At 41.2% G+C, this 8,415-nt stretch overlaps 1 non-coding gene across 1 annotated transcript; it reads right to left on the reverse strand.

Annotated features, from left to right (window-relative positions):
* Nucleotides 1-6,563: 6,563 nt before the first annotated feature.
* LOC132514204 (U6 spliceosomal RNA) lies at nucleotides 6,564-6,670 on the reverse strand. Its single transcript, XR_009538691.1, has one exon. It is a non-coding gene; the product is annotated as a U6 spliceosomal RNA (small nuclear RNA).
* Between the last annotated feature and the right edge of the window lie 1,745 nt (nucleotides 6,671-8,415).

Raw genomic sequence — 8,415 nt, forward strand, 5'->3', positions numbered from 1 at the left:
TGCTAGTTGAAGAGACAATCCAGAAAACAATGATTGGTAATGCAGTGTCCTCTGAGCTAGAAGAGAGGGTACAGTGGATGGAGGGCAACTGAGGCAGGAAGATCAACTGATGTCATTGGCGAGGAGGCAAATAAAGTTTGGTTCATCCAAATTAGTTTCTCGATCCAAATATGAGAACAATCACATGAATATAAATTATGAACTGGGGAATCAAGCCTGATACCTTCATAGTCAGATGCGGATGGATAGGCTAAATGCACTCTTACCTGTGAGTGATGTATTATCTACAAGTAGGTATTATTACAAGTGATGTATTATTTGTCAGTAATTCCGGGGCATTTTGCATGCCACTTGTCCCCTTCTCCCTGCTCTCACCTTCTCAAGCCCGAGTCTTCCATAGAACCTGCCCTCCTTGGTCACGGTCATGCATTGCCTTCCCTCTGGACTTCACCCAGTCCTTGCTCAGCCACGCCGGCTCTGCTGGTTCCATTTTGGGGCAGCACGGGCCTGGGCTGAGCTGTGCTCTGAGGCTGATGGCAGTCCGAGGACAAGAATAGTGCGTGCCTCATATTCCTGTGTTCCCTCCACAGTGCCTGGGTTAGAGCAGGCCGAAAGATAGAGAAAGGTATACTATATGTGTGTGATAGAGAATTTATTACTTCCTTAAAAATGTTTAGAGCAATCTGTCTATCAGACTGTGATTCAGAGTTTCCTGGTCTAATAGTTTGTGATTTCACTCCTGCAAGCATCAGAGGTTTGCCTCTGCTTGAAGCACACGCTAATTTCAGCCCAAAGCCAAATAGCTCTCCTCTCATCATTCACTGGCCAGCCTGAGGGCAGCTGGATGAGCCGGAGGGAGTGGAATTTATTCTTTTTTAAAAAATATTTATTTATTTATTTGGCTGGGTCGGGTCTTAGTTGCAGTGCACGGGCTCAGTAGTTGCGGCATGGGCTTAGTTGCCCCTTGGCATGTGGGATCTTAGTTCCCCGACCAGGGATTAAGCCTGCACCCCCTGCATTGGAAGTGCGAAGTCTTAACTACTGGAACTCCAGGGAAGTCCCTGGAATTTATTCTGTATGTTCTTTTTGTCATCCTGAAAGGAAAAGGACTATCGCTTTTTTGTTTTACTTTTCCTTCTGTAATGTATCTTTTTTTCTTTGCAGGTAAGAATAGATAATATTGTGCCTTTAATTAAGGAAAATAAAAGCAATTTGAGCACATTGCTTCAACACTGCAACTCGAGCACCAAATTACAAGAGAAAGGGAGAAAATCCCCTTTTCATCTGTTGTTATAAAATTCTTAGGATTTATAGATATTATGTACCTACTGTCAATAGTTCTAAAATGCTCAGGTTAGTGTATATAGGTTGGTGACAATTATAGGCAAGAAATGTGAAAGGCATACATATTAAATATAAAAAATATAAATAATAAATGTAAGAAGATGTTGTACAGCAGAAACTAACACAACATTGTAAGTTAACTATACTCCAGTAAAAAATTTTTTTAATGTAAAAAGGGAATTCCCTGGCAGTCCAGTGGTTAGGACTCCATGCTTTCACTGCCAAGGGTCTGGGTTCAATCCCTGGTCAGGGAACTAAGATCCTGCAAGCCATGCGGCGTGGCCAAAAAATAAATAAATAAAAAAAATTAAATAAATTAACCTTAAAAATATATACAGTGCTTCAGGTTTCATGGGAGCCATTTTATTTGCAGAAGGTAAAAGTCTAGTAGGAACACAAGAGAGAGGATAGCTGAGAGAAAGATCGTTGAGGAGGTAGGAGGCAATGGGGGTCAGAGCCCAGGGAAAGGGTTGCCTGGAATAGGAGAAGCCATCTCTACCCCTCGGATCTGAGGCAAAGAGGTGAGAGTGCAGCAGACAAAAAAAAAACATGATAATGTGGTAATCATTTCACAATATACACATATATCAAATCATTATGTTGCACACCTAAAACTAATACAGAGGTATATGTTAATTATATCTCAATTTAAAAATAATAAACATTTTAAAAAAAATGGAAACAAACAACCTGATCAAAAAATGGGCCAGGGACTTCCCTGGTGGCACAGTGGCTAAGAATCCGCCTGCCAATGCAGGGGACATGGGTTCGATCCCTGGTCTGAGAAGATCCCAGATGCTGTGGAGCAACCAAGCCCGTGTGCCACAACTACTGAGCCTGCGCTCTAGAGCCCGCGAGCCACAACTACTGAAGTCTGAAAGCCTAGAGCCCATGCTCTGCAACAAACAAGAGAAGCCACCACAATGAGAAGCCCGCACACTGCAACGAAGAGTAGCCCCTGCTCGCTGCAACTAGGGAAAGCCTGCACACAGCAACGAAGACCCAAGGCAGGGCTTCCCTGGTGGCGCAGTGGTTGGGAGTCCGCCTGCCGATGCAGGGGACGCGGGTTCGTGCCCCGGTCTGGGAAGATCCCACATGCTGCGGAGCGGCTGGGCCCGTGAGCCATGGCCGCTGAGCCTGCGCATCCGGAGCCTGTGCTCCGCAACGGGAGAGGCCACAACAGTGAGAGGCCCGTGTACCGCAAAAAAAAAAAAAAAAGACCCAAGGCAGCCAAAAATAAATAAATACATTTATTTTTTTAAAAAATGGGCCAAAGACCTGAACAGACACCTCACCCAAGAAAATATACAGATGGCAAATAAGCATATGAAAAGATACTCCACACCATATATCATCAGGGAAATGCAAATTAAAACGACAATAAGATACCACTACAGACCTATTAGAACGGCCAAAATCCAGAACACTGACAACACCAAACGCTGGTGAGGATGTGGAGCAACAGGAACTCTCATTCATTGCTAGTGGAAATGCAAAATGGTACAGCCACTTTGGAAGACAGTTGGGCAGTTTCTTAAAAAAGTAAACATACTTTTACCATACAGTCCAGCAATTGCGCTCCTTGGTATTTACCCAAAGGAGCTGAAAACTTATGTCCACGCAAAAACCTGCACGTGGATGTTTACAGCAGCTTTATTCATAATTGTCAAAACTTGGAAGCAATCAAAATGTCCTTCAGTGGGTGAATAAGTAAACTGTGATACATCCAGACAATGGAACATTATTCAGTGGTCAAAGGAAAAGAGTTATCAAGCCATGAAAAGACACGGAGGAACTTAAACACACATTACTAAGTGAAAGAATCCAATCTGAGAAGCCTCCATACTGTTTGATTCCAACTATAAGACATTCTGGAAAAGGCAAACTATGGAGACAGTAAGGTCAGTGGTTGCTAGGGGTTAGGACAGAGGGAGGGATGAATAGGTAAGAACACAGAGGATTTTTAGGGCAGTGAAGATACTCTGTATGATACTGTGATGGTGGATACAAGTCATTAAAAATTTGTCCAAACCCATAGAATGTGTAACACCAAGAATGAACCCTAATTAGGAGATTGGGATTACCAGATACAAAATAGATAGCTAATATAAAATAGATAGCTAATAAGGACCTACAGTATAGCTGAGGGAACTCTACTCAATATTCTGGAATAACCTATATGGGAAAAGAATGTAAAAAAGAGGGGATATATGTATATGTATAACTGATTCATTTTGCTGTACACCTGAAACTAACACAACACTGTAAATCAACTATACGCCAATAAATTTTTTTTAAAAAAAGAGTGAACCCGAATGTAAACTATGGACTTTGGGTGATAATGGCATGTCAATGTAGCTTCATCAATTGTAACAAACGCACCACTCTGGTGGGGGATGTTGATAGTTGGGGAGGCTGGGGGGGGCAGGAGGTACATGGGAACTTTCTGCTCAATTTTGCTGTGAACCTACAACTGCTCTAAGAAACAAAGTATGTATATTTTTTAAAAAGATTAATTCCTGGGGCTTCCCTGGTGGCACAGTGGTTAAGAATCCGCCTGCCAATGCAGGGGACATGGGTTCGAGCCCTGGTCTGGGAAGATCCCACATACCGCAGAGCAACTAAGCCCGTGCACCACAAGTACTGAGCCTGCGCCTAGAGCCCATGCTCCGCAACAAGAGAAGCTACCTCAATGAGAAGCCTGCGCACCGCAACGAAGAGTAGCCCCCACTCACCACAACTAGAGAGAGCCCGCATGCAGCAACGAAGACCCAATGCAGCCAAAAATAAATAAATTTAAAAATGTTTTTAAAATAAAATAAAAGTTTAAAATAATTTTTTTTAAAAATTTTTAAAAAGGAGAAAAGACATAATCTCAGAATATAGCCACATCATCCTCTGGGGCTCCAGAGACCCAGAGAAGGAAGCAAGAATGGGGGTTAAGATGGCAATGACTGAGCAGGAAGGAGAGAAGAAAGGTAAGGAGAATTCCATTTTTCCAGATCATGTAGGATGGGACATCTGCTGGAAGAAAAAAGGAAATAAGCTTGAGGTTAGTGGTAAAACTTTGGAAGATCTTTTGAGGGAAATGGGAATTTCTTTCCAGAGGCAAACAAAAGGTCTGTTTGATGGTATTAAGGCCCAATAGCACCTGTGATCCCTTCTTGGTTAAGAAATTGCTGCAGCTGCACCTCACTAGTTATTAGTATGATTTGGGGAGAAACAGGGAGATAGCACAGAAATTACGGTCTATTTGTGGAAGACTGGAGAAGTCTGATTGCAAGCCAAGAAAATGAAATCTTTTGTGGCAAAGAACGCTAGAAAAGCTTCTCACAATTCTAATAGCAGGTCCTTGAGGAAGTCAGTAGTCTTTGGTCAAGAGAACAGTGGTGGCAGCAGCATCTCCTTAGCCCTGGTTCCTCATCTGGCTTATCTTCCAGGCACACACTGTGGTTGGTTGTTGCTGTGACTGCTGGGGCAAGATAAAGCCTGTTCATCTCTCCTGAGTCTGGGCACATGTTTTATAGCTTCATCAAGGTATAATGTACATATCATAAAATTCATGCATTGTAAGTGTACAATTCAATGATTTTTTTAAAAAATTATTTTTGGCTGCATTGGGTCTTTGTTGCTGTGCACAGGCTTTCTCTAGTTGTGGTGAGTGGGGGCTACTCTTCTTTGCGGTGCACAGGCTTCTCATTGTGGTGGCTTCTCTTGTTGCGGAGCACTGGCTCTAGGTGCGTGGGCTTCAGTAGTTGTGGCACGCAGGCTCAGTGGTTGTGGCTCACGGGCTTAGTTGCTCCGCGGCATGTGGGATCTTCCTGGACCAGGGATCGATCCTGTGTCCCCTGCGATGGCAGGAGGATTCTTAACCACTGCGTGGGAACCACCAGGGAAGCCTAATTCAACGATTTTTAATAAATTGGTAGAATCATACAACCAACATCACAATCCAGTTTCAGAATTTTTTCATCACTTCCAAAATTTCCCTCAAGCCCACTTTTAGTCACTCCCCACTCCCGACCTCCCCAGCCCCAGGCAACCACTGACCTTTCTGTCCCTGTGGATTTACCTTTTCTGGACTTTTCACATAAATGGACTCATACAACATGTAGGCCTTTCTATCTGGCTCCTTTCGCTCAGTGTAATGTTTTTGAGGTTCATCCATGTGGTAGAATGTATCAGTATTTTGTTCCTTTTTATTGCTGATAGTAATCCATTGTTTGGATATACTACATTTTATTTATCCATTCACCAGTAATGGACATATGGATAGTTTCTAGATTTTGGTTATTACGAATAATGCTGCTATAAATATTCACATACAAGTCTTTGTGTGGACATGCTTTTATTCTCTTGAGTAGATTCCTAGGAGCAAAATTGCTGGGCTGTATAGTTAGTTTATGAATAAATTTTCAAGAAACCTGTCAAACACCTTTCCAAATGACTGTACCATTTTAAATTCCCATCAACAATGTATGAGGGTTCTAGTTTCTCCACATCCTTGTCAACACTTGGTATTATTTTTCTTTTTGGCACTAGCCATTCTAAATGGTGTGTAGTGGCATCTTATTGTTTTTTGTTTTTTTTTTTGCAGTATGCGGGCGTCTCACCACCGCGGCCTCTCCCGTTGCGGAGCACAGGCTCCGGACGCGCAGGCTCAGCCGCCATGGCTCACGGGCCCAGCCGCTCCGCGGCATGTGGGATCTTCCCGGACCGGGGCACGAGCCCGTGTCCCCTGCATCGGCAGGCGGACTCCCAACCACTGCGTCACCAGGGAAGCCCTTATTGTGGTTTTAATTTGCATTTCCTTAAAGACTAATGAAACCGAGCATCTATTTCTCATGTGGTTATTAGCCATTCCTATATCTTCTTTGGTGAAATGTCTACTCAAATTTTTGCCAATTTTTAAATTGGGTTGTTTGTCTTCTTACTGAGTTTGAAGAGTTCTTTGTATTTTCCAGATATAAGTCCTTTATCAGATATGTGACTTGAAAATATTTTCTTTCAGTCTATGGTTTGTCTTTTTTTTTGAGAAAAATACGATTTTATTTTACAATATTCATTGAAAAAAATACTGGAAGAATATATATAAAGCCTTCAACAGTGTTTATTCTGGGGTGATAGAAATTTTAGGTAGTAAACTTTACTCTTCATGCTACATATTTCTGTAATTTAAAGCATTTTTTCATTTTAATGGGTATTACTTTTTATGTTTTAAAAATATGGAATGCTTCATAAATTTGTGTGCCATCTTTGTGCAGGGGACATGCTAATCTTCTCTATATTGTTCCAATTTTAGTATATGGGCTGCTGAAGCAAGCACTGTCTTTGCATTTTCTTAGGTATATCTTTTGAAGTGTAAACATTTAAAATTTTAATGATGTCTGGTTTACCAACTTTTTTCTTTTATGGGTTTTTTGGTGTCTTTTTGAAAAACTCTTTGCCTAATCTCAAAGTTGCAAAGATTTTCTCCTATGCTTTCTTCTAAACATTTTATAGTTTTACATATAGGTTTATGATCCATTTTGAATTAATTTTTATGTGTGGTGTGAGATAACAGTCTTTTCCCCATTGAATTATCTTAGTACTTTTGTCAAAATCAATTGACCATAAATTTAGGGGTTATTTCTACACTTTCAATTCTATTACATTGATCTATATGCCTATCTTTATGCAAATACCACACTGTCTTGATTATTGTAGGTTTATAGTAAGTTTTGAAATTGGGTAGTAGAAGTCCTTCAGCTTTGCTCTTTTTCAAAATTGTTTTGGCTATTCCAGGTCCTTTGCACTTCCCTATAAATTTTAGGTTTAGCTTGTCAATTTCTACAACAAAGCCTCCTAGGATTTTCTTAGAGAGTTCATTGAATCTATAGATCAATTTTGGGAAAATTGCCACCTTAACAATATTGAGTGTTTCCCATGAACATGAATTGTTTCTCCATTTATTTAATTTCTCTCAGCAATGTTTTAAGTTTTCAGAGCACAAATCTTGAGTTTCTTTTGTTAAATTTATTCCTAAGTATTTTATTCTTTTGGATACAATTGTCAATGCAGTTGTCTTCTTTTTTTTTTTTTTTTTTTTTTTGCGGTACGCGGGCCTCTCACTGCTGTGGCCTCTCCCGTTGCGGAACACAGGCTCCGGACACGCATGCTTAGCGGCCATGGCTCACGGGCCCAGCCGCTCTGCCGCATGTGGGATCTTCCCGGACCAGGGCACGAACCCGCGTCCCCTGCATCGGCAGGCGGACTCTCAACAACTGTGCCACCAGGGAAGCCCAATTGTCTTCTTTTTTTTTTTTTGTCTTCTTTTTTAAAAAAATTCTTATAGAGGGACTTCCCTGGTGGTCCAGTGGTAAGACTCCGTGCTCCCAGTGCAGCGGCCCGGGTTCGATCCCTGGTCAGGGAAATGGATCCCACATGCTGCAACTAAAGAGCCCGCATGCCACAACTAAAAATCCCGCATGCCACAATTAAGATCCTGCGTGCCGCAACTAAGACCCGACGCAGCCAAATAAATAAATAAATATTTAAAAAAATCTTATAGAAATATAGTTGATTTACAATGTTGTGTTAGTTTCAGGTGTACAGCAAAGTGATTCAGTTATATATATGTATATATTAATATACTCCTTTTTACATTCTCTTGCATTATAGGTTATTACAAGATATCGAGTATAGTTCCCTGTGCTATACAGTAGGTCCTTGTTGGTAATGCAGTTGTTTTAATTTTACTTTTGGATTGTTCATTGCTAGTATGTAGAACTGCAATTGATTTTGTATGTTGATCTTGTATCCTGAAACCTTGCTAAACTTATTTATTAGTTCTAGTAGTTATTTTTATTTTTAAAAATATTTATTTATTTATTTGGCTGTGCCAATTCTTAGTTGTGGCATGCGGGATCTTCGTTGTGGCATGTGGGATCTAGTTCCCTGACCAGGGATCGAACCTGGGCCCCTGCATTGGGAGCGCAGTGTCTTAGCCACTGGACCACCAGGAAAGTCCCTCTAGTAGTTATTTTTAAAAGGATTTCTTAGGATAGGATTTTCTACATATAGGATCATATT

The sequence above is a fragment of the Lagenorhynchus albirostris genome, chromosome X (genome assembly GCF_949774975.1).
Source record: "Lagenorhynchus albirostris chromosome X, mLagAlb1.1, whole genome shotgun sequence".
Lineage (NCBI taxonomy): Eukaryota > Metazoa > Chordata > Mammalia > Artiodactyla > Delphinidae > Lagenorhynchus > Lagenorhynchus albirostris.